At 33.6% G+C, this 25,930-nt stretch overlaps 1 pseudogene; it reads left to right on the forward strand.

Moving 5' to 3' along the window:
• The first annotated feature begins 9,558 nt into the window (after window positions 1-9,558).
• Window positions 9,559-25,613, forward strand: LOC131659165 (uncharacterized; annotated as a pseudogene).
• Window positions 25,614-25,930: the final 317 nt, after the last annotated feature.

Genomic DNA, 25,930 nt, shown 5'->3' on the forward strand with positions numbered 1-25,930 from the left:
ATAGTCCTCTTCTTCTTCAGAGGGCTTGGCAGAATCATGGTTACTTTTCGCATCAGTTTTGACACTAGCATCATCATCTTGTTCATCATCGTCACTGTCTTCAGAGACTTCGGCTTCCCTGAGTTGCAAGATCGGTCTAAGCTTTTTCCTCAGAGTCTTCTTGCCCCTCTTATTCTTCTTTTTAGTCAGCATGGCTTTCAGCACTTCTTGCCCCTTGGACAAATTCAGAATCAAGGCTTGGAACTCAATGTTTTGAGCTTGGAGATCCTTAACTGATTGTTCGAGATTCATGATGCTGAAATAAACAGCAAGGAAGGATGAGAGACCAATTGTAAAAAACCTGCTATGCGATGTTATGAATGCAGATGTAATGTTTTCAAGGATCTTTAAGGAATTTAGTTAGCAACATTAGAAATTTAATCAGTCACAGCTTCGTCTGAAGGATCTTGGCTTTTGTCCTTAGGCGTTCTTCTTTGAGAATCAAGCTCACCATATCGAGTGGGTCATCGCCTCTAATTCAAGATACCTCTGGATTTGAAAGTATATGGATAGGGGAAAATAAATCCTCTTGCCCCTTGATAGGTGCAATGTCTCTAATTTGGAAGGCAAATGGCCAGAGGAGAGTAAATCCTCTTGCCCCTTGATAAGTACTGAGTCTCTGAATTGGAAGGTATGTGGCCAGAGGAAAATAAATCCTCTTACCCCTTGATAGGAATTTAGTCCTTGGTAAGAGCACCTGAGATTGTGCGCCCTAAATTCCTAAGATCCTTGAAAGGGTTAGTTAACATGTTATGTTATGATGTCATGATGTCATGATGTTATGCGAATGCAATGCTTCAGGTATGTCGTAAGATAATAAGGATAAATCAATCCTACAAATGAAACCTGCGAGGAAAACAAAGGTTAGTAGCAAACACAAGCAAGTCACACAAATGTCCTTAGGTTTAAAGGCTTGCATGGAGTTTGATCAAGTAACTACCCTTCCCAAAGGTACTTCTATGGATAAGAGTGAATCAGCATCAGGTTCTACAAGGTTACCCAGAATTGTCAGCCCTTCTAAAGCACCCTCGGACATGATACATTCGCATCATGCAATGATACTTTAAGAAAGAACCTATCTGAGTTGTAGTATCGGGTAGCGACTAGGCTCTCAACATTTGTCAAGAGTAGTCCCCCCACTACGTCCTAAAGGCCAAGATGGGTTAAAGGGTTACTAAAGGTCCTTGAGCTCCGGCGCACCCAAAGTTACATACATAGACCTCCCTCATTTGAGAAAGGTGTGCATATATCTATGGAGTCCTAACTCAAGAGTGAACTTCATATTGACTCATCTCCCACATATGTGAAAGAGGTCGCCATGACTATGCCACTCCTATCTTAAGTGTACTTGAATCTGGGTATAGGATTCATCCTTCATTTAATTTCCGAAACAGCCCTGAAAAATAAAGCAAGCAAAACAAACATTAAGTGATCATAAGCTTTAAGGTAACCCCTTTTTTTATAATTATCCCCAGCAGAGTCGCCAGTTCTGTAATACGGTGAACTGACTTTTTTGAAATAAGCAACAAATGTTGCGGTGAGCAAAAGTCGCCACCGACTTTTATTTTATCCAATTTAAAGAAAGGCTAAAAGAACAGAAAAAACCTTTAAAAGAAATTTTGAGTTCGGGGGGTAAGTTATACAAAGGGAAGGTGTAAAGCACCTTTTGCATCCATGGTTATCCATGGGCTCTTAATTGCTTAGCTCACTTTGCTTTCAAAATGTTTGAATTGTTTGAAAAAAGTAGGGTGTAAATAGAAATTTGAATAAGAACTTTAGCTTGTAAATAAGCGTAGTCTTTTTGAATTTGATTTTGAAAAGAGTGGGAAAAATATTTTGAATTTAGAGCAAGCAATTAGTAGCAACTACCCTAAGTTTTGAAATTTATTCTTTTAGCTATTCAGGGTGAAAGGGTTTATCCATACCATGAGAGGGCAAGAAGTCTTTCAATTGGATGTTAAAGGGTCATCGAGAGTTCATTCGCCATAAGATTGTCCCTTGCCATAAAGAGGGCATGTAGTCTAAGGGAAGGATATAATAGTCATTTAATATTTTTAGGCATCGTGCGAGGATACCTTAGCAATTGGGACAATCATCTTTTACCGAGGCAACTTCGAGGGACTAGATGATTTTCAATCTCTTTAGGCAACCTTGTTTTAGGTATTCTCGGAATCGAGGGACTTGACTATTATTTAGTACAATTAGAGGCAACATGCAACAGATAAATAAGGCAACGAGGGGGATTACCCTAAAGGTGTGTGGGTGCACAATCACGTGATTCAATTCAGATATTGTTATCTTGTAATTAGTGATCTAATTAGTTCAAGGCTTGCACTCCCTAAGATTACTAACCACACAGTTTAAAATTGTAGAAATTAAAGGTAGAAAAACGTAAAGTCCTACGCTATTACAATAAACACCTCCGAGGAAGGGGAAATAAAAGCAGAAAATAAGAGGGAACAATAATTAGTTTTAAACATCTTTGAATGCCTTGATCTTCCTCGAACCCTCGATTGACTCTGAAAATTAAAATGAAAAATAATAGGGATAAGTGTAGGAGAGATTCATTGACTATTTGAAGTAAACCCTATTTTGGGCAAAGAGGCAAAATAAAAATTAAAATGATATTTAAACAAAGCAAGAGTTAGAGACCTAGCTTTTTGATCTGATGGCGCGTCTGAAAGATCCTGATTAATCCTGAAAAAATAAAGAAGAGAAAGGTAGAAAACTTTTTGTGGCAAATAAAAGACATTGATAAGAAATAAAAGAGGTTCTGAAAAAGGCAAAGGTTTTGAAAACATTTAGGGTAAACCCTGATTTTTAGGGAATAGAGGTTTTATGAGAAAACTCGATACATTAATTAATGGACAATGCCTACCTAAAAATACCTAAGGCTACTAGGGTTTATAAATGAATCGAGGTTAACAAACCTAAAAAAATTAATTATTGGTTTTAACCTAATTAATTTTAGAATCGACTAATCCTGATTAAATTACGAACCCTAAATTGATTTTATATTGACCTAAATTAATTAATCCTAATTTAAATTAAATTAACCTAATTTTATTAATTATTTTACCTAATTAAAATTAATTTTCTAATTATTAAATCAAATTAATTTAATTATCTAAAAAGAAAATAACTTTATTCTTAACAAAAGGTTTTAAAGTAAAAAAGAAATTATTAAAAGCATGGTTTTAGTTAAAGAGAAAAATAATAAAAATTTGAAAGCAATTAAAGCAATAAGAAAATATATAAAAAAACTAATAAAACCTGGCGCAATCATCCTATGTGAGGAGGCTTGGGATGTCCATGATGAGGCAGCGTCTCCAGGACCCTTAGATTCGTCTTTGTAAAGATCCATCGGCTGACGTTGGTGGTTGTACCATGGACGCGCGTTGATTGAGTGCATGGGATCCTTTGAAAAACCTTGGTAAAATATTAATTGTCACCATAGGGGATCAAACCCAGGTTTTTAAAGCAATTTCCAAACGTCATTGCCAGCTGTGCCAAGTAATTCAATTGTTAATTTACTAATCAATAACAAATAAATATAAAAACAAATAGTTAATGGGATAAGTCAAAGAGGAGTGGCGCGTGGGTCCCATAGTATTGTTGCCAACGTATCAAGTGAGGAGAGAGGGTTTTCGTTTTGCTGATCAGCCAATGAGGGCTCGCGATGTGGCCACGCATCCAAGTCAAATGTTCAAAGCAACTATTCATCATCTTCCTTGTTTTTAGCCACGACTTTGCTGGGAATTTACTACAAGAATGGCTACGGTTTATCGTAGCAATTGCTGTACAAAACAAAAATTCAAAAAACACGTTAATTAAAAAACAAGAATGCCCATTTCTACTAATTCGGACGCTACAAACTCAATGATGTGATCGCTTTTGTCTGAAACATCCTGGAAACACGAGAACGAAGGGATCTCTTCGTTTTGCCCTAGCCATGGTGATTGGTGTTCTATGCGTGAAAGCTTGCAAACGACATATCAAACCTGTTCTAATCACCATCCAGAACTTGTACATGTGGTTAGATTGCGTTTAAACACACTGAAATATGAGATACAACATCCAAGAATGCATATAGATATGATAAGCATGGCATGCGAGTTTCTAAGTGTATTCAAGTAAGGTTAATGATTCAAACCTTCCTTTTATTACCTTAGGAGATGAATGGAACGTTTGAGTGGCCTTGAAATTGCTTCGAATGATCTACACGAAATCTTCACCTTTCTTGATATTTTGGAGTCTTGAAAACCCTAACCCTTGCCTCTTATTTTCGTCCTCTCCTTGTGTCAAATATTTTTGTCTTTATATAGTGAATGAAACTAGGGTTGAAAGCTTAGAAGAAATCAAATCTTTTGATTGAAAAATAATTGAAAGAATATTTGATTGTTTCTTAATTTGGCCAAAATCAATCCTTTCTCTCACCAATCTCGTTCTCCACGAAATTGAGTCAATCATGTGGTATTTTGATGATTGGTAATTGATTGGAAGCAAAAGAAATCAAATCTTTTGGTATTTTCCCTTTTAATTACTTGATTAAATAGATTTTTAATGAATAAAAAATTCACATAAAATCAAATAATCACAAATAATTCGTGGAATTCAGATAGGATCTCTTGGGTTACTTGAGGAACAAGATTGGGCCATAAAAAGTTGGGCCCCTTTGCAAATAAATTCATTTTGAGGCCTTTTCTTTCACATTTTTCCCTTTAAAATTGTCCAACTTTGACGAGGCATATCTCTCTCAATATTTAAGATATGGAGGAGTTTTAGGACTTTTTGGAAACCCCAAGATGTCTTCTACAAGCCACTTTGGAAGATTTTTTCCATTTGAAAATTTTATCTTAATGATATGAGCTTTGACAAAAAACTTCTTTTGGTTGACTTTCAAAAAGGACATGTAATGTTTTGATTCATATCTCTCAAATGATGCATTTCTAGCCTTGGAATGTGAGAGACAAAGTTGTAGAGAATTCAATTTCATTCAGGATGAGCTTTGGATGGGAAATTTCTGATGTTCCAATTTAAAGTTATGGCTGGTCTAAGTTCAGTTGACTTTCTCCTATGAAAATCCTAATTTAGAAACTTTTGACTTTGTTGACTTCTGATCTTTTCTTGATGAACCATGATCAATACTTGATCAAATGGTGAATTATACTTCAAAATAAGGTTGTTGACAAAAAATCAGGAGTTTTGACTGTACTTTGACCACAGTTAACTTTTAGGTCAAACTAGTCGACTATTGACTATTTGAACTATTGTTTAAGCAATTTTGTGAATCAGGGCTTGAAAGTTGGCATGAGGATCCTTTAAGGTATATGAGAGTTTATGAGGTTCACTTGAATTGTCAGAACTTGATTTTTCTTGAAGAGAAGCAAAAACCCTAGTTGTGGGTTGTTTGTTTAGGAGAGTGTGCATCCACTTAGATCTTGAGATGTTGATACTTGGATGAGCTTGAGTATAAAAATGTGATGGGCAAATTTTGGGGTATGACACATCATAACATACCATTCACCCAATTTGAAATATATTCATATTTTCAATTATCATTCATTAACCACAACAATTACATCACCCAACATAACACTGAAATCCATTCAATCATGTTTTAACAAAATGCATATGAACCAACTAACACTATGCATGTGGTACCAATAAGCCGTGGAATTAATCTACCTAACCGATCTAAACATCACCGAGAAACGGCCCTACCGGCACAAATTCCACACAATGGGAATTATGCCCACCATTGATCCAAACATCACCGGGATTCATCACCAAAATGATTCATGAAATGAATGCACACATATGACATACTTACAACATCACCGATCCGATGAAATTCATCGTCTCACCATAACTCACCATTATCATCACCAACAAGTATGCACATGCCTCCGCAATCATTCAATCATTTATACATTTATCAAAATCAACATAGTAATAATCACAATTCATCCATCACTACACCAATACATTGTCATACTCACAAAATCGCATAAAGGCACAATGTTTATTTCACCAAAGCAATTAAATTGAGTTTTAAAATAAAATCAGACCACTTTCCATCTCACCAAATTATCATATACAATATTTAATTAGCTTCGTAATACCCAAAACGGCACCTAAAAGGGATACACGGATCAAAAGATACGCTGTTTCAAAGTTCGGGAAATTCCTGCACAAAAGGGTCCTCTTAGCGACCCTCCATCGTGCTCATGGAAATCAATTTTTAATAACCCCGCTTCAAGCGGTCTATGACAGAAGCTAACTACGTTAGGACCTCCGCTTAGCGGGCTAGGTCCGCTTAGCGAGCTCAATTATTTTTTGAAAAACAAACAGCATTCGCTTAGCGAGCCAGAGGCCGCTTAGCGGGCGTGCGATTTTGCAGAAATTCACCTCTGTGACAGACCTACGAAAACCAACATCCCTCACCCAAAAATCAGTCTAAACATCGATTAGGCACATATTATCATAATTTCAATCATCATCTAACCTCAATACCAATTAAAATCATACTTTCAATTGCCCTAACCATAAACTCCCAAACCTAACAATCTAAAACCCTCACATATCCAATCGAAGCAAACAATATTTAATCAATCCTATCACCTATAAAACACATAAGAGATACTAATAGGAAGAGTCCCCCCTTACCTTGATGCAAAGTCTTGAATCTTCCTCTTCCTCTTTCTATGCTCTTCTTCCTCTCTTTCACGTTCTTCTTTTTCTCCTCTTTTGCTCTTTTTCCCTTTTCTATTTTCCAATTCCTTATTTTAGAAAATAGAGTATAACTTTAGTAAAAAAGGCCTAACAATCATACTCCCTCTTTACTAACCACGACTTTAGCCCAATTACATTAATCTTCAATTCCTCCACTTAATTCAATTAAAATATTAAACTTTTCCAATTAATTAATTTAAATCTTAATCAGATTAATATAGATAAAAAATGGGATGTTACAACTCTCCCCCACTAAAAGAGTTTTCGTCCTCGAAAACATACGTCAAGAGAAGAGTTCAGGATAGGAGCCCTTCATTTGACTCTCCAGTTCCCATGTAACATTTCCACCTACTGCTCCTCCCCAAGCTACTTTGACCAACACTATCTCTTTGCCTTCGTTAATTAAAGTCAATCTATCAACCAACCCCACATCAGCTTTCTGTCCTTCTCTAATTTCATCCAGAATACCACTCGTCAACTTTAGCATACCCAATTTAATATTATTAGAAGTACCTTCACATACCAAACTTAAATCTTGGAATTGTTCGATCAAATCCAATTCTTGCACCATTAGCATAGACATGTGTAAGGACTTCCTACTCAACGCATCAGTAATGACATTCGCTTTACCCGGATGGTAAATCAGCCCAAAATCACAATATTTAATAAACTTTAACCATCTTATCTGCCTCATATTAAGTTCTTTCTGATCAAAGAGATACTTCAGACTCTTGTGATCGCTAAATACTTCAAACCTCGAACCGTACAGATAATGTCTCCATAATTTCAATACAAAGACCACCGCCACCAATTCTAAATCATGAGTCAGATAATTTATTTCATGAACTTTGAGTTGTCTTGACGCATAAGCCACAACCTGTTGATTCTGCATTAATACACTGCCCAATCCCATCAACGACGCATCACAATAAACCACAAAAGATTCTGCCGGATTCGGCAAGATCAGAATAGGAGCACTAGTCAACCTCTTCTTCAACTCTTGAAATCCTCGTTCACATTTCGAATCCCAAACAAATGCTTGACCCTTCATTGTCAGCTTAGTTAATGGTAATACTAACTTCGAAAATCCTTCTATGAACTTTCTGTAGTAACCTGCAAGACCAAGGAAACTACGAATTTTGGAAACTGACTTTGGCGCTTCCCACTGAGATACCGCTTCTACTTTCATTGGGTCAACGGCAATACCATTCTTGGAAATCAGATGACCAAGAAAACTTACATCACTTAACCAAAACTCGCGCTTTGACAACTTAGCATAAAGTTTCTTCTCTTTTAACAATTCCATTACCACTCTTAGATGTCCCACATGCTCTCTTTCTTTCTTAGAATATATCAAAACGTCATCAATAAACACCACTACGAACTAGTCGAGATAAGGATGAAAGATCCTATTCATATATTACATAAAAACACCAGGTGCATTTGTAACTCCAAACGGCATCACTGTATACTCGTAATGACCGTACCTTATTCTGAATGCAGTTTTCTAAATATCGTCTGCCTTCACTCGAATCTGATGATACCCAGACTTTAGATCTATTTTACTAAATACACTTGCTCCAACCAGCTAATCCATCAAATCATCAATCCTTGGCAATGGATACCGATTCTTGATAGTAACTTTGTTCAGCTGTCTATAATCCACACACAACCTCATATAGCCTTCTTTCTTCTTTACCAATAACATTAGCGCACCCCATGGGTAAATGCTAGGACGAATAAATTCCTTCTCCAACAGCTCTTCTAATCGACTCTTCAATTCAGCCAACTCAGATGCCGACATACGAGAAGGCGCCATCGACACTGGACTCGTTCCAGGAATCAAATCAATAGCAAATTCCACTTCTCTGTATATTTACTGATTATGGTGTTGTATAAAATCCATTTCTCAAATCTTTATTGGTGACTATCCTTGACCTTTGCTTTATGCTTGGGGTTTGGGTTGCTATAGACATATACTTCTCGTATCTCTATCTAGCAGGATTATCTGTTAGATTCTGGACTCTAGAGATAAATTTAAGTCTGATATTTACTTGGGTATCGAAGCTTAATGCTTATGTATTGTCGAGTTGCACGAGACATCGCCTCTGAGATGACATAGTTGTTCTCTCAGCTCACCGAAATGGGCACTTCATCATACCGAGAATGCTGAGACGTGGTCAAATTTTTTTGTAGATAGGATGCACGAATTCGAAAGATTGAAGAATATCGAAAAAGAATCAAATGCAGCAAAGTCAAAATTGGAACCACCAATAGATTTAGCCGACGGCAGTTCTTTTGATGTATTTTCTAGTTTCAAAGTGTAATATATGCACTCTTTAACATTGCAATATAATCATTTTATGTCAAGTATTAGTTTATGTGTTTATGCGTTAATGTGTTTTTCCTTCTACTTCTATTGCTACTGCATTCTGTTATGTTAAAAAAATAAGAGGGAAACTTCCGTAGATGTACGGAAGGCGTTAATTTTGAAAATTATGGGTTTTTTCCGTAGGTACATCTACGGAAGTAAAACATTTGTGTTCCTTCCGTGGATATACCTACAGAACATTATGTGAAAGAGATTGTGTGATCCATATTCACCAAAGGCTTCTATAAAGTTTGTGTTTCTAGGGTTGTCTTACACATAAACATTACACACAGACACAAAAATGACATCCCCTAGGCCATCCTCATGGCAGCGAACATCAACCAAGCGTCCCGCTCCTGAACTGATAATTTCTAAAAGGATGAACATGTTATTTTCTCTCCTCTCAACCCCCGATGGCGATGAAATTTGGGCACATCCATTCCTTGGAACAACTTAAAAGGGGTCTGATGTCTTGGTTAGAGGGGGAGTACAAAACTGATGAAGTCATCAGAAGGATTCAGAGGCTTAGAACAAAGACCTCGCTTGAGCCTAGAGAAACAGAACGTTGGTGTGATGAGGTGGAAAACGACATTGATGCCATTCAAATGATGCATGAATCAGATGATATCGTTTTGACTGTTGTAATTTCTTAGATTTTTTAATTTTTTGTTGGAAATTTTGATGTAATATCGATTTAATTAATCAATGTTTCTTTTATCGTTACAAATGTTGTTGTTCCTATTTTCTGGGTCTGGGTTGATTCCGTGGATGCATCTACGAAAGTGTTCCTTATGTGCATCTACAGAATGTTCTCACGCAAATGTAAAAAAAAAATTCCGGAAATACATCTACGAAAGCTGGAAGACATTTTTGTCAATTCAGCAGTGAGTGAGAGATGTATAGGGTGAGATTAGAAATTTTCTAATATAATGGCCAAAATTTAATCTCTTAGATATGAATAAGGAAATGTCAAGTGTAACGCCCCGATTTTCGATATTTATTTTATTACGTAGTTGTTTGGTGTGTTTGGTGCTTAAACTGATATTTTAATTATTATTATATTAGTTTAGTAATTATTTATAAGTAGTAAAATGATTAATTAGTTATTTGGGTTAAGTAGTGGTTAGTAATTGGGAGGGTGTGTAGTAAGCCCAGTAGCAAATTAAGGATTAGTGAAGGATTAATAAAAATAAAGAAAATTAGAAGGAATAGTTTCTTTAGGCAAAAATTGTGAAGAACGTAGAAACAAAGAAAGAGGCTAGGGCAAGAGAGAAAGGAGACTTCCACCATTGTTGAAGGATCAAAGCTCAATCCTAAGGTAAGGGGGGAGAATGAGTTCTTTAAATGGTGATAACAACATGAGAGGGTAGTGAGGGTTCCTTTCCCTCTTTAGGATTCATAATTTATATGTCTGATTCCTTCTTTGATGTGTGAATTGATTTGATTTGTATGATGTTCTTCATGACTAATGAGTATTGTATGATTGTGGATGAAATTATGTTTGGATTGATGAATTATGATGTGGTGTTGGGTGTTGGTTGAGTTGTTGTTGTGCTCATAAGAGGAACTGAATCTGAATGTGAAACTGTCCAATTTGATGAGTAGGAATTGAGTTGTCGTCATGTTAAAACTGATGTAGTATAATAGGTTAGTGAATCTAGATGAAGGGAGTGAGTTAATGGGTGAAAATATGATGTTTTGGACCTGAAATCGCAGACTGGAAGTGATGAAAACGAGTGAGAACGAACTGGTGCGAGTGCAGACTTTGACAGACAGTTTTCCTGTCAGTTTGCATATGATACGCGTATGGGTTGGGACCATACGCGTATGAGGGACACACCCAGGGGGCTATACGCGTATGATACGCAGCCCTGTCCCAGCATAGCACAACTTCTGGTGAAACGCGTATGGTACGCGTATGGAAGGGAGGCCATACGCGTATGGAAGAGTGATACGCGTATGGGAGAATTTTTAGTGCAAAACTGGTCCTGATGGTACGCGTATGGGACGCGTATGGGGAAGGGGCATACGCGTATGGGATAGCTATACGCGTATGGTTACGCTAGTGTGCAGAATTTTCCATTTTTGTGATTTTCTTCTAATTCTTGAGTGAGATGAATACCTTTATGAGTTCCTTGAATGGTAGGGCTTAGGTAAACATAGAGAGACTGTAAAAGTTATGCTTCGGACCTAGAATAATGTGATAAGTTTGTGTTGATTGTTGTGAATGTAACTTCAAGAAAATGAAATTATATTTGCATGTTGTTGAGTTGGTTGATAGCCTAAATGGCAATGAGTTGAAGGCTGAAGCCTTGTGTTGTTGGGTTGTGTTGATTGGATGTCCATATTGCATACATATGTCGTTGAGGGCTTATGCTCTGTTGTTGGCCTGTATTGGCGTTGTTGAAGGCTTATGCCTTGTTATTGCCTCTAAAATAATGGCAATTGTTGGGGGCTTATGCTCTGTTGGTACCACATGCATGTAGAGTTGATAGTTGCATTTTCATTCATCTGATTGACTGTAAATGTTGTGTCATGATGTTGTGGTGTAATTGATGGAGTGAGAATCTGTTTATGATTTTGTTTGTGCATGGAGTAGATACTACTCCTTAACCATGTGATATTTCACCGTGTATTTATTGAATGTAATTCTCACCCCTTTTCTGTTGTTGTGTCTGTGCTTCTTCGGGAGTACAGATAACCAGGTACCAGAGTAGTGCTTGGATTGTCGAGTGTTACCTGATCGAGTCTTAGGAGTCGCTCTGATACGTAACACGGGAATGTTGGGATACGCTGTGCTTTGTTTTCTTTTCAGTAAAATGTTAAATTGTTACGTATCTTGATTTTGACATTATTGTTGGACCACCTGTTTAGTGGATATGATTTATTTGTTGAGGCCGTGGTGCCATGAAAATTAATAAGCTGTTTTAAATTCCGCTGCAGTATTGAATATTCTATTTTAATGAGGAACAATAAAATAAAATGATGTTTTAGTGAATTGTTTAGAAAATGTGACATCCTACTCGCATTACTCTGATTATTTATGTATTTATAATTCGTTATTTTCGATATGGGAAAGTGGGGTGTTACAATTGGTATCAGAGCAGGTCGGTCCGTCCGACCAAGTAGTTGAGTCGCTAACAAATCGAGTATGGTTAAAACTCGTCATCTAACTATGTTTCTGTTGCAGTGTTTAGTTGAAATGGCTGGGAGAAACGATGCTGCGATTGCTGCTGCTTTGGAGGCTATGGCTCAAGCTCTGGAATATCAACCTAATGCTGGTGAGAATGCTGGGTCTCGCAGTTTGGCTACTTTCCAGAGGGAGAACCCGCCGGTCTTCAAAGGCAAGCATGACTCTGATGGAGCCTTAGAGTGGTTGAAAGAGATCGAAAGGATCTTTCGTGTAATGGATTGTACTCAGGCACAGAAAGTTCGCTATGGGACGCATATGCTAGTAGTCGAAGCTGACGACTGGTGGCTAGCAACACGTCAGAGACTAGAAGCTACAGGTGAAGAGATCACTTGGGATGTGTTCCGAAGGGAATTTCTGAGAAAGTATTATCCAGAGAGCGTCCGTGGTAAGAAGGAAATTGAGTTCCATGAATTGAAACAAGGGAACATGTCAGTGACTGACTATGCTGCTAAGTTCACTGAATTGGCCAAATTTTATCCGTACTATGATGGAGAGGGCGCAGAGTTTTCAAAATGCGTTAAGTTTGAAAATGGGCTACGCTCTGAGATCAAGAAGGCTATAGGGTATCAGCAGATCCGCGTTTTCCCTAACTTGGTAGATAGCTGCAGAATCTTTGAGGAAGATAATACTGCTCACTATAAGATTGTCAATGATAGAAGAGGCAGGCAAAATCAGCAACGTGGCAAGCCTTATGACACTCCAGCTGGCAAGGGCAAACAAAGAGCTGCTCCGGGCCAGAGAACAAGTGGGGGAGGTGCTCCTGCTCCGATTGTGTGTTTTAAGTGTGGGAAGGCTGGTCATAAGAGTACTTACTGCACTGATGATGTTAAGAAGTGTTTTCGTTGTGGCAAGACTGGTCATATGATGTCTGAATGTAGACATAAAGAAGTAGTGTGTTTTAATTGCGGCGAAGAAGGACACATTGGAAGTCAATGTCAGAAACCAAAGAAGGCACAAGCTGGTGGTAAGGTGTTCGTATTGACTGGTACTCAGACAAACACGGAGGACAGACTCATTAGAGGTACTTGCTTCATCAATAGTATGCCTTTAATTACTATTATTGATATTGGTGCTACTCATTGTTTTATCGCTGCTGAATGTGTTGAAAGATTGGGTCTTATGCTATCTTCGATGAACGGCGAGATGGTAGTTGAGGTTCCCGCTAAAGGATCTGTGACTACATCTCTTGTTTGTTTGAAGTGTCCGCTGTCGATCTTCGGCAGGGACTTTGCTGTTGATTTAGTATGTTTACCGTTAGTCGGGCTAGACGTAATTTTGGGAATGAACTGGTTAGAATATAACTATGCTCACATCAATTGTTATAACAAGACTGTAAGATTTTCAACTGCCGAAGAAGAAGAAGCTGGCTTAGTGTCGTCTAAGCAGGTACGACAATTGCTGAAGGAAGAAGTAGAGATGTTCTCGTTGATGGCAACATTGTCAATCGAGAATCAGAACATCATCGATGAGTTACCGGTGGTAAGAGAATTCCCTGAAGTTTTTCCCGATGAGATTCCTGATGTGCCGCTAGAAAGAGGAATTGAGTTTACGATTGATCTTGTACCTGGTACCATACCTGTTTCTATGGCACCGTACAGGATGTCCGCATCTGAGTTGACAGAATTAAAGAAGCAATTAGAAGACTTACTGGAGAAGAAGTTTGTCAGACCAAGTGTATCGCCGTGGGGAGCTCCGGTGCTGTTAGTGAAGAAAAAGGATGGAAGCATGAGACTTTGCGTAGATTATAGACAGCTGAATAAAGTAACCATTAAGAACAAATACCCGCTACCGAGAATAGATGATTTGATGGACCAATTGGTGGGTGCGAGTGTTTTTAGCAAGATCGATCTGAGGTCAGGTTACCATCAGATTAAGGTTAAAGATGAAGATGTTCAGAAGACAGCATTCAGGACAAGATATGGACATTATGAATATTCAGTGATGCCATTTGGTGTTACGAATGCGCCAGGAGTATTCATGGAGTATATGAACCGTATTTTCCATGAGTATTTAGACCAGTTTGTCGTGGTGTTCATAGACGACATTTTGATATATTCTAAATCAGAGCAAGAGCATTCCGATCATTTGAAGACAGTATTGCAAGTGCTGAAAGAAAGGAAATTGTATGCGAAGTTGTCCAAGTGTGAATTTTGGTTGAAAGAAGTTAGTTTTCTGGGACATGTCATATCTGGTAGTGGCATTGTTGTAGATCCATCTAAGGTAGATGCTGTGTTACAATGGGAGACTCCAAAATCAGCTACTGAGATCAGAAGTTTCTTGGGCTTAGCCGGTTACTACAGACGGTTTATTGAAGGATTTTCCAAGTTGGCACTTCCGTTAACTAAGTTGACATGTAAGGGTAAAATGTTCATATGGGATGCACAATGTGAAGAAAGTTTTGTGGAATTGAAGAAGAGATTGACGACAGCTCCGGTTTTGACATTACCAAACCCAGGAGAACCTTTTGTAGTTTATTGCGATGCTTCTTTGATGGGTTTAGGTGGTGTACTTATGCAGAACGGTAAAGTAATTGCTTATGCATCGAGGCAACTGAGAATTCATGAAAAGAACTACCCTACACATGATTTGGAACTCGCTGTTGTTGTTTTCGTACTAAAGATTTGGAGACATCATCTCTATGGTTCTAGATTTGAAGTCTATAGTGACCATAAGAGTCTGAAATACCTGTTTGACCAGAAGGAGCTGAACATGAGACAACGAAGATGGTTAGAATTATTGAAAGATTATGATTTCGGATTGAATTATCATCCCGGTAAGGCAAATGTTGTGGCTGATGCCTTAAGCCGGAAAACCTTGCACATGTCGGCTATGATGATTAAAGAATTAGAACTGATCGAACAATTCCGAGATATGAGTTTGATTTGTGAAGTGACCCCGCAGAGTGTTAAGTTGGGAATGCTCAAAATTGATAATGACTTTCTGAACAGTATCAAAGAGGCTCAGAAATTGGATGTGAAAATGGTGGACATTATAGTTGGTTGTGGCAAATCCGAGAAGAGTGATTTTAAGGTGGACGCGCAAGGAGTGTTGAGATTGCGGAATCGAATCTGCATCCCTGATGACAATGATATGAAATGGATGATTTTAGAAGAAGGTCATCGAAGTAACTTGAGTATTCACCCTGGAGCTACTAAAATGTATCAAGACTTGAAGAAGATATTTTGGTGGCCGAGGATGAAAGAAGATGTGGCACGGTTTGTATATGCTTGTTTAACTTGTCAAAAATCGAAGATTGAACACCAGAAGCCTGCAGGGTTGATGCAACCGTTAGAAATTCCAGAATGGAAGTGGGATAGCATTTCGATGGATTTTGTAACAGGGTTGCCTAATACTGCAAGTGGACACGATTCAATATGGGTGATTATTGATAGGCTTACAAAATCAGCCCATTTCATACCTATTAACATCACGTATCCGGTGGCGAAGTTAGCCGAAATCTACGTCCGAGTGATTGTGAAGTTGCATGGTATTCCCTTGTGCATTGTGTCGGATAGAGATCCGAGATTCACTTCTGATTTTTGGAAGAGCTTGCAAGAAAGTTTGGGTTCTAAGTTGAGGTTGAGTTTGGCGTATCATCCTCAGACGGATGGTCAAACTGAAAGGACTATTCAGTCTCTAGAGGATCTGTTGAGAGCGTGTGTTCTCGAACAAGGAGGCCCGTGGAGCGCTCATCTTCCATTGATCGAGTTTACTTATAATAACAGTCATCATTCTAGTATCGGGATGGCACCTTTTGAAGCGTTGTATGGTCGGAGGTGTAGAACTCCGCTATGTTGGCACGAATCTGGCGAAGGTGTAGTACTTGGACCGGAAATTGTACGAGAAACCACAGAGAAGGTAAAGATGATTCGGGAAAGATGAAGGCTTCACAGAGTAGACAGAAGAGTTATCATGATAAGCGAAGGAAGGAGTTAGAATTTGAATCAGGTGACCATGTGTTTCTAAGAGTCACGCCTGTGACTGGTGTTGGTCGTGCCCTGAAGTCAAAGAAGCTGACTCCACGATTTATCGGTCCTTATCAGATTTTAGAGAGGGTTGGTACTGTCGCTTATAGGGTGGCGTTGCCGCCTAACCTTTCAAATCTGCATGATGTGTTTCATGTGTCGCAACTTCGGAAGTATGTCCCGGACCCATCTCACGTGATTCACATGGATGATGTGCAAGTGAGAGAGAATCTTACAGTAGAGACGATGCCGATTTGGATCACGGATCGTGAGATAAAGTCCCTTAGAGGTAAAGATATCCCGTTGGTGAAAGTAGTATGGACGGGGACTACCGGAGAAAGCATGACGTGGGAAATGGAGAGCAAGATGCGGGACTCCTATCCCGAGTTGTTTGAACGAGGTAAGATTTTCGAGGACGAAAATATCGTAAGTGGGGGAGAGTTGTAACGCCTCGATTTTCGATATTTATTTTATTACGTAGTTGTTTGGTGTGTTTGGTGCTTAAACTGATATTTTAATTATTATTATATTAGTTTAGTAATTATTTATAAGTAGTAAAATGATTAATTAGTTATTTGGGTTAAGTAGTGGTTAGTAATTGGGAGGGTGTGTAGTAAGCCCAGTAGCAAATTAAGGATTAGTGAAGGATTAATAAAAATAAAGAAAATTAGAAGGAATAGTTTCTTTTGGCAAAAATTGTGAAGAACGTAGAAACAGAGAAAGAGGCTAGGGCAAGAGAGAAAGGAGACTTCCACCATTGTTGAAGGATCAAAGCTCAATCCTAAGGTAAGGGGGGAGAATGGGTTCTTTAAATGGTGATAACAACATGAGAGGGTAGTGAGGGTTCCTTTCCCTCTTTAGGATTCATAATTTATATGTCTGATTCCTTCTTTGATGTGTGAATTGATTTGATTTGTATGATGTTCTTCATGACTAATGAGTATTGTATGATTGTGGACGAAATTCTGTTTGGATTGATGAATTATGATGTGGTGTTGGGTGTTGGTTGAGTTGTTGTTGTGCTCATAAGAGGAACTGAATCTGAATGTGAAACTGTCCAATTTGATGAGTAGGAATTGAGTTGTCGTCATGTTAAAACTGATGTAGTATAATAGGTTAGTGAATCTAGATGAAGGGAGTGAGTTAATGGGTGAAAATATGATGTTTTGGACCTGAAATCGCAGACTGGAAGTGATGAAAACGAGTGAGAACGAACTGGTGCGAGTGCAGACTTTGACAGACAGTTTTCCTGTTAGTTTGCGTATGATACGCGTATGGGTTGGGACCATACGCGTATGAGGGACACACCCAGGGGGCTATACGCGTATGATACGCAGCCCTGTCCCAGCATAGCACAACTTCTGGTGAAACGCGTATGGTACGCGTATGGAAGGGAGGCCATACGCGTATGGAAGAGTGATACGCGTATGGGAGAATTTTTAGTGCAAAACTGGTCCTGATGGTACGCGTATGGGGAAGGGGCATACGCGTATGGGATATCTATACGCGTATGGTTACGCTAGTGTGCAGAATTTTCCATTTTTGTGATTTTCTTCTAATTCTTGAGTGAGATGAATACCTTTATGAGTTCCTTGAATGGTAGGGCTTAGGTAAACGTAGAGAGACTGTAAAAGTTATGCTTCAGACCTAGAATAATGTGATAAGTTTGTGTTGATTGTTGTGAATGTAACTTCAAGAAAATGAAATTATATTTGCATGTTGTTGAATTGGTTGATAGCCTAAATGGCAATGAGTTGAAGGCTGAAGCCTTGTGTTGTTGGGTTGTGTTGATTGGATGTCCATATTGCATACATATGTCGTTGAGGGCTTATGCTCTGTTGTTGGCCTGTATTGGCATTGTTGAAGGCTTATGCCTTGTTATTGCCTCTAAAATAATGGCAATTGTTGGGGGCTTATGCTCTGTTGGTACCACATGCATGTAGAGTTGATAGTTGCATTTTCATTCATCTGATTGACTGTAAATGTTGTGTAATGATGTTGTGGTGTAATTGATGGAGTGAGAATCTGTTTATGATTGTGTTTGTGCGTGGTGTAGATACTACTCCTTAACCATGTGATATTTCACCGTGTATTTATTGAATGTAATTCTCACCCCTTTTCTGTTGTTGTGTCTGTGCTTCTTCGGGAGTACAGATAACCAGGTACCAGAGTAGTGCTTGGATTGTCGAGTGTTACCTGATCGAGTCTTAGGAGTCGCTCTGATACGTAACACGGGAATGTTGGGATACGTTGTGCTTTGTTTTCTTTTCAGTAAAATGTTAAATTGTTACGTATCTTGATTTTGACATTATTGTTGGACCACCTGTTTAGTGGATATGATTTATTTGTTGAGGCCGTGGTGCCATGAAAATTAATAAGTTGTTTTAAATTCCGCTGCAGTATTGAATATTCTATTTTAATGAGGAACAATAAAATAAAATGATGTTTTAGTGAATTGTTTAGAAGATGTGACATCCTACTCGCATTACTCTGATTATTTATGTATTTATAATTCGTTATTTTCGATATGGGAAAGTGGGGTGTTACATCAAGTGTTTAAACCTAAGTCCTTACAATCATATATACTAGATTTATGGCTCGTGCGTTGCACGGGTTTGATTAGAATTTTTACTTTAATAATTTATACATATAAATTATAACATAGGCTTAAACGTGCTTTAAAATTATATAAAATATAAGCAAAATTTTAAAAATATGAAAATCTCTAATAATATATTTTAGGTATTAAAAGACTAAGAATTTTTTAAGAGTGAAGACCCATTTTGGTCCGTCACAAATATTATATGAGTCAAGTTAGTCCCTCACAAAAAAATTGACCCAACTTAATCCCTTACAAAATATAATCGGATCATATTAGTCCTTCTGCTAATATTTTTCTCAAACGGTTTTTTCCTACTTCTAAACTGGTTCTTTTCATACTTTTAAACAGTGACTGAACTGACACGTTGGATTTTTTTATTTTTTAAATACTAAATTATTTTTTATTTTTAATTTCATTTTTAAACAGTTATCAATGAATAATATCAAAAAAGCCAAAATTATTTCTTATAAAGTAATTTTTAAACAAGTAATTTCCATGATTTCTTCTAATATTAACAAATTCTATACCTAAATTTTTACCTATGAGGTCTCAAATTCAAGTCCCTTCAAGTTAAATGATTTTCACTTTACTACTAGACAAATCAATTTCTATCGTTAATAAAGTGACTATCATTTACAACTAGAAAAATCAATTTCTATTGTTATTAAAGTGACTATTATTTACAACAAGACAGGTCAATTTCTATTGTTAGTAAAGTGACTATCATTTACAACTAGATAAATCAATTTCTATTGTTAATAAAGTGATTATCATTTACAACTAGACAAATCAATTTCTACGTTTAGTAAAATGACTATCAATAGTAATTAGACAACTCAATTTCTATTGTTAGTAAAGTGACTATCATTTACAAATAGACAAATCAATTTCTATTTTATTAAATTGACTGTCATTTAATCTGAAGAGACTTAGGTTTGAGACCATATTGATACAAATTTTGTATTTTTTATTTTAAATTTAGAATTGTTTAAGATTAACCACATGGTCTGAGTTCAACTCCTTATAAGAAATAATTTTGGCTTTTTTATATTATTAATTTATAATTATTTAAAATGAGTTTAAAAATAAAAATCAATTTAGTATTTAAAAAATGAAAAATAAATAAAATCCAACGAGGCAGTACAGTCACGGTTTAAAACTAGGAAAAAATCAGTTTGAAAAAAATATTAACAGAAGGACTTATATGATCCGGTTAAATTTTATAAGGGATTAAGTTAAATTTTATAAGGGATTAAATTGGGTCTATTGTATTGTGAAGTACTGATTTGACTCGTGTAATATTTGTGAGGGACCAAAATGGGTCTTCACTCATTTTTTAAAGATTATAATAAAATCAATAGTCAATAAAAGAGTGTCATATTTTACTATGCGATATTTAATCATTAATTGTAAATTGATATTGTCATAAATAATAATTAAAACAATGATAATAAAGAAATATTTATAGTATTGTTTAAGATTATATATATATATATATATATATATATATATATATATATATATATATATATATATATATATATATATATATATATATATATATATATATATATATATATATATATATATATATATATATATTGGGTGGTATTACAGAATATTATAAATTTATTCAGGACAATAACTATATTGGGTGGTTATGTTTAATAGATCAATTGATACATGTATTATATTTTTTTTCTATCAAAAAGACAATTTTTAGTATGATAATAAAATAATAATTCGAAAAAAATAGAAATGAATTTTAAAATTGTAAATATAAATATATATATATATATATATATATATATATATATATATATATATAAAATATAAAGTTAAATAAAAATATAATGACATTATAAGGTGTTGCGTAGAGGACTTAGTTATATGTATTGCTATTAAAAAAAATTTTAATAGATCAATTGATACATGTATTATATTTTTTTTATATCAAAAAGACAATTTTTAGTATGATAATAAAATAATAATTCGAAAAAATAGAAATGAATTTTAAAATTGTAAATATATATATATATATATATATATATATATATATATATATATATATATAATATAAAGTTAAATAAAAATATAATGACATTATAAGGTGTTGCGTAGAGGACTTAGTTATATGTATTGCTATTAAAAAAAATTAAAATTAAAATTTTTTCTGTAGAATTTTACAAATTTGAAGAAGTTACAATATAAAAATCAATATCAATTTTATATATATATATATATATATATATATATATATATATATATATATATATATATATATATATATATATATATATATATATATATATATATATATATTAGAAAGGGACATAGCGTCTGCTGAGAGAAAAATTAAACACAAATAAGATCTATATCCAGAGAGAAACTAAACATAAATAACTTTAGAATGATAATCCCTAATACATCATAAAGAAAGGTAAAAAATCAGTTGGACACTCTTCATAATTATTCAATCCGCGACTCAGACTTTCCAATTCTTATTAATCAAATCTTTGATGGTTGGAGAAGACTCAATCCACACTGGCTGGATTTAATCACCTGAGAGATACAGTCATATATGTCAAATATCATTTCAAATATAGGTCAAATATCATTTCAAATATAGGTGATAAAATAAAAATTACAATACATTGATCACCTTAGTGGATACAATGATATATATCAAATATCATTTCAAATATACACGATAAAATAAAAATTACAATACAAAATCAAAAGTATGTATCATACAATAGTTAATATAAAATAAAAAAGTATATACTATCATATAAGAGGTGTTAGGAGTCAAGCCAAAGATGAAGACCTATAACCACCTTGTATACTACAACTACGTGAAATCTGTACACCCAAAGTATGTATTTATATATGATCATAATGATTAATAAGAAAATAACTCATATTAAAAATTGTAACTCATAATTTTGATAATTATAAACAATTATTAATTTGTATTATTTATATTGAATGATAAAATAATTAAGGAATATAAAAAGAAATATAATAAACTGTGTAATAAAGGATATTAATGATTATTAAAATCAGTTTCAAATATTTATAATTAAAAAATAACAGTATAGTTAATCTTATATTTCTATAATAATAATAATAATTCCTATAAAAAATAATAATATTAATTATAATAATTTATTAGTATCGTAAATGGTGAATATTTACAAATTTTGAAGTTGTAATATAAAAATCATTATCAAATATATATATATATATATATATATATATATATATATATATATATATATATATATATATATATATATATATATATATATATATATATATATCATATCATATGAGAATGACATATTTATATGAGAATGTGAGAATGAATCTGAACCATTGGATTTTAAAATAAATGGTGGAGATTATGGGTTAATCTTTTTTCTCTCTCCTATATTTTGAAATAAATGAAGTAGGAGAGAGAAAAAAAAGATTCACCCATAATTTCCACCATTTATTTTAAAATCCAATGGTTCAGATTCATTCCCACATTCTCATATATATATATATATATATATATATATATATATATATATATATATATATATATATATATATATATATATATATATATATATATATATATATATATATATATATATATATATATATATATATATATATATATATATATATATATATATATATGGCAATAACAGTAATTATGCTCATTATGGTAACCGAAACTTACTAATAATAGACTAAGATATTAAACTGTACCGTTTATTTTTTAGTTAGTAATTTTTTACTAATTTAATGTTCAATAACTATAATAAGAGTAATTATTATTATTATTATAATAGTAACCGAAATATATTAATAATTATATTTAATATAATATAATTATTAATATATATAATCATAATTATTATTATAATAGTAACCGAAATATATTAATAGTTATATTTAATATAATATAATGATTATGAAATATAATCATAATTGTTACTAATTTAATATTAATTAACTGCAATCAGAATAATAATTATTATAATTATAATATATAATTTTCTATCATATAACTATTTATTAAAGTGTAATTATTATTTATGAAATTTTTTAATTTATAATAAATAATAATGTATAAAGAAATATTGAATCTATTTTTAATTTTTAAAAAAAAAAAATTAACCATAAAATATATAACAATATAAAAGTCATTTTAAAAAACATAACAAACAAATCATTAATTTAACCATAGAAATAGTTATTAATAAAATATAATCGTATATTTTTTTCATTTTAAAAATAAAAAAGTTAACCATACAATATATAACATTATTTTTAATATAATATAACCATTATGAAATATAATAATCATTATTATTAATTTAATATTTAGTAATTGCAATAAGAATAATAATTGTTATTATAATATATAGTTTTCCAAAATGTAACAATTTATTAAAGTGTAGTTATTTTTTATGACATTTTTTAATTTGTAGTAAAAATATAAGGTATAAAGAATTTGTAGTAAAAATTGTTATTATAATATATAGTTTTCCAAAATGTAACCATTGACTCTATTTTTAATTTTAAAAATAAATAATTTATCGATAAATATATAACATTATAAAAGTCATTTTAAAAAATGTAAAAAACAAATAATAAATCTAACCATAAAATATTTAGGAATAAAATATTAATTATAATATATTAATATTTTATAATTAAATTAAAATGATAGATGGAAATTAATATCCTTTACTTTGAAGAAATGATTTTATTTATATTTTTGAATAGTTTTAATTTTTTACTATTTTATTATAATAATTTAATATATTTATATTTTATATAATTAAATTAAAATGATATGTGGAAATAATATATTGTGAATTTTAAAAATAAAAAAATTTAACCATAAAATATATAACATTATAAAAGTTATTTTAAAAAACGTAATCAGCAAATCAATTTTTTTATTAAGTGATAATATATAATTAAATTAAAATAATATGTAGAAATTAATATCTTTTATTTTGAAGTATTCATTATTATTTTATTATTATAATTAATTTAGGATATTAGATTGGATAAATGTAATGATTTGGTGTGAAAAAAAATGATAAAAATTCAAAATTTTAAATAGATTTTTAATATGATGCCACATTGGATTGAAGTTTCTAATATGGTGTCACATATAATTTAGGTTTAGGGTTGTGCCCAAGGTTGTCATCATGACAACCTTGGATTTATATTAAGTAGATTTTTAATATGATGCCACATTGGATTGAAGTTTCTAAGACCATCTCCAACGCATGTGAAGTTTAGTTCCGTCCGCCAGCTGTCCAATTTTTCCCAAGCATGTAGTCCGCCACATATGCAGGAGTTGAAATGCAATGCAACGGTCCTATGCATTAAAATATTAATAAAAATATAGCCGTTGTTCAACGGCTCTTCTTCTTTCTTTTTTTTTTCTTTTTTTTTTAATTTTGTTTGGTTATAAATAGAAGTCAATATTTTTCAAATTGTATCTCATAAATTTATTTCTCTCACACAATTTTATCATCCTATTAGTCTTCAATTGATCATATATTTTACCAAAATTTTCATCTTATTTGTTCAAATTATTATTGTTAAGGTCAGATGGACCCTAATCAATATAATTTTCAACAATCTATGTTCCATCTCATACAAAATCAGCAAAATTCTAATCCTCAAAATTCTCAATTTCCCCCACCACCAACAAACTATACCATATTTTTTTCGCCACCAAACAACCCAAATATGTATTTTAGACTACATATAAATACTCATGGGATGAATTTTTCTCATCATGAACCCGAAACACCAAATGAGTTTATGTCCGAACGTCAAGTTCCACAATTTTCAACTCAAGTTGGTATTGAAAATGTTACAATTGATAAAGAACAAAGGCGTCCAGTTAAAAAAAAACCTCAAGAGGTATTCACAAGGGAAGAAGATACACTTCTTATGCAATCGTGGCTCAATGTTTCAAAGGATTCAATTGTGGGAGTTGATCAAAAAGTCGATAGCTTTTGGTTAAGAATCACCGATAATTATAACCAATATCGTGGGCAGTCACGAGAAAAGCTACAAGGCCAATTAAAATCTCGATGGCATCGAATAAATGGCCTTGTTCAAAAATTTGTTGGGTGTTACAAATAAGCTGTTCATGGAAAAAAAAGTGGGGCATCAGAGAAAGATATCTTAGTCAATGCACATGCTTTTTTTGAACAAGATGAAGGTGCACCATTCAATCTTGAGTATGCATGGAGGCTTTTAAAAGATGAACCTAAATGGATGGGAGCATGCACCAAAAATTCTTCAAAGAGAACAAAGAATTCTATTAGTGGTGCATACACGACATCGCCAAACTCAGAGACACCTTCAAGTTATGACTTTAACTCATCATCTCCAATGGAGCATCCAATGGGACAAAAGGCGGCAAAACGAAAAGGTAAGGAAAAGGAAAATACAAATGCAACTGAACCTCCTTCTAGTGTTATTTATGATACAATGAATAAAAGAATGGATTTAATGGAAAATCTAGCACGACTTAAGGAGGAAGAAAACAAATTAGTCAAGGAAAATATGGAGTTTGAAGCAATGCAATTCATAATGTCAGACACTTCTAAGATGAATGATACTCAGCGTGAATTTCATGAAAAATGTTGTAATAACCTAAAAGAAAAATATGGATGGTAATAATATGCAGTGTTCTAGTATTTATTATATTTAAAAATTATGTAGTACTTGTTATGTATCAACAACTTATTGTAATAAGATGCAACATTCTAGTATTTATTATATTTCAAATATTATTCAAAATAGTCATTATTCAAATTAAATATTATTCAAAATAGTCGCTATTCAAATTAAATATTATTCAAACTAGTCGTTATTCAAATTAAATATTATTCAAACTAGTCGCTATTCAAATTAAATATTATTCAAACTAGCCGTTATTCAAACTAGCCGTTATTCAAACTAGCCGTTATTCAAATTAAATATTGTTCAAACTA

The sequence above is a fragment of the Vicia villosa genome, linkage group LG3 (assembly GCF_029867415.1).
Source record: "Vicia villosa cultivar HV-30 ecotype Madison, WI linkage group LG3, Vvil1.0, whole genome shotgun sequence".
NCBI classification, from domain to species: domain Eukaryota; kingdom Viridiplantae; phylum Streptophyta; class Magnoliopsida; order Fabales; family Fabaceae; genus Vicia; species Vicia villosa.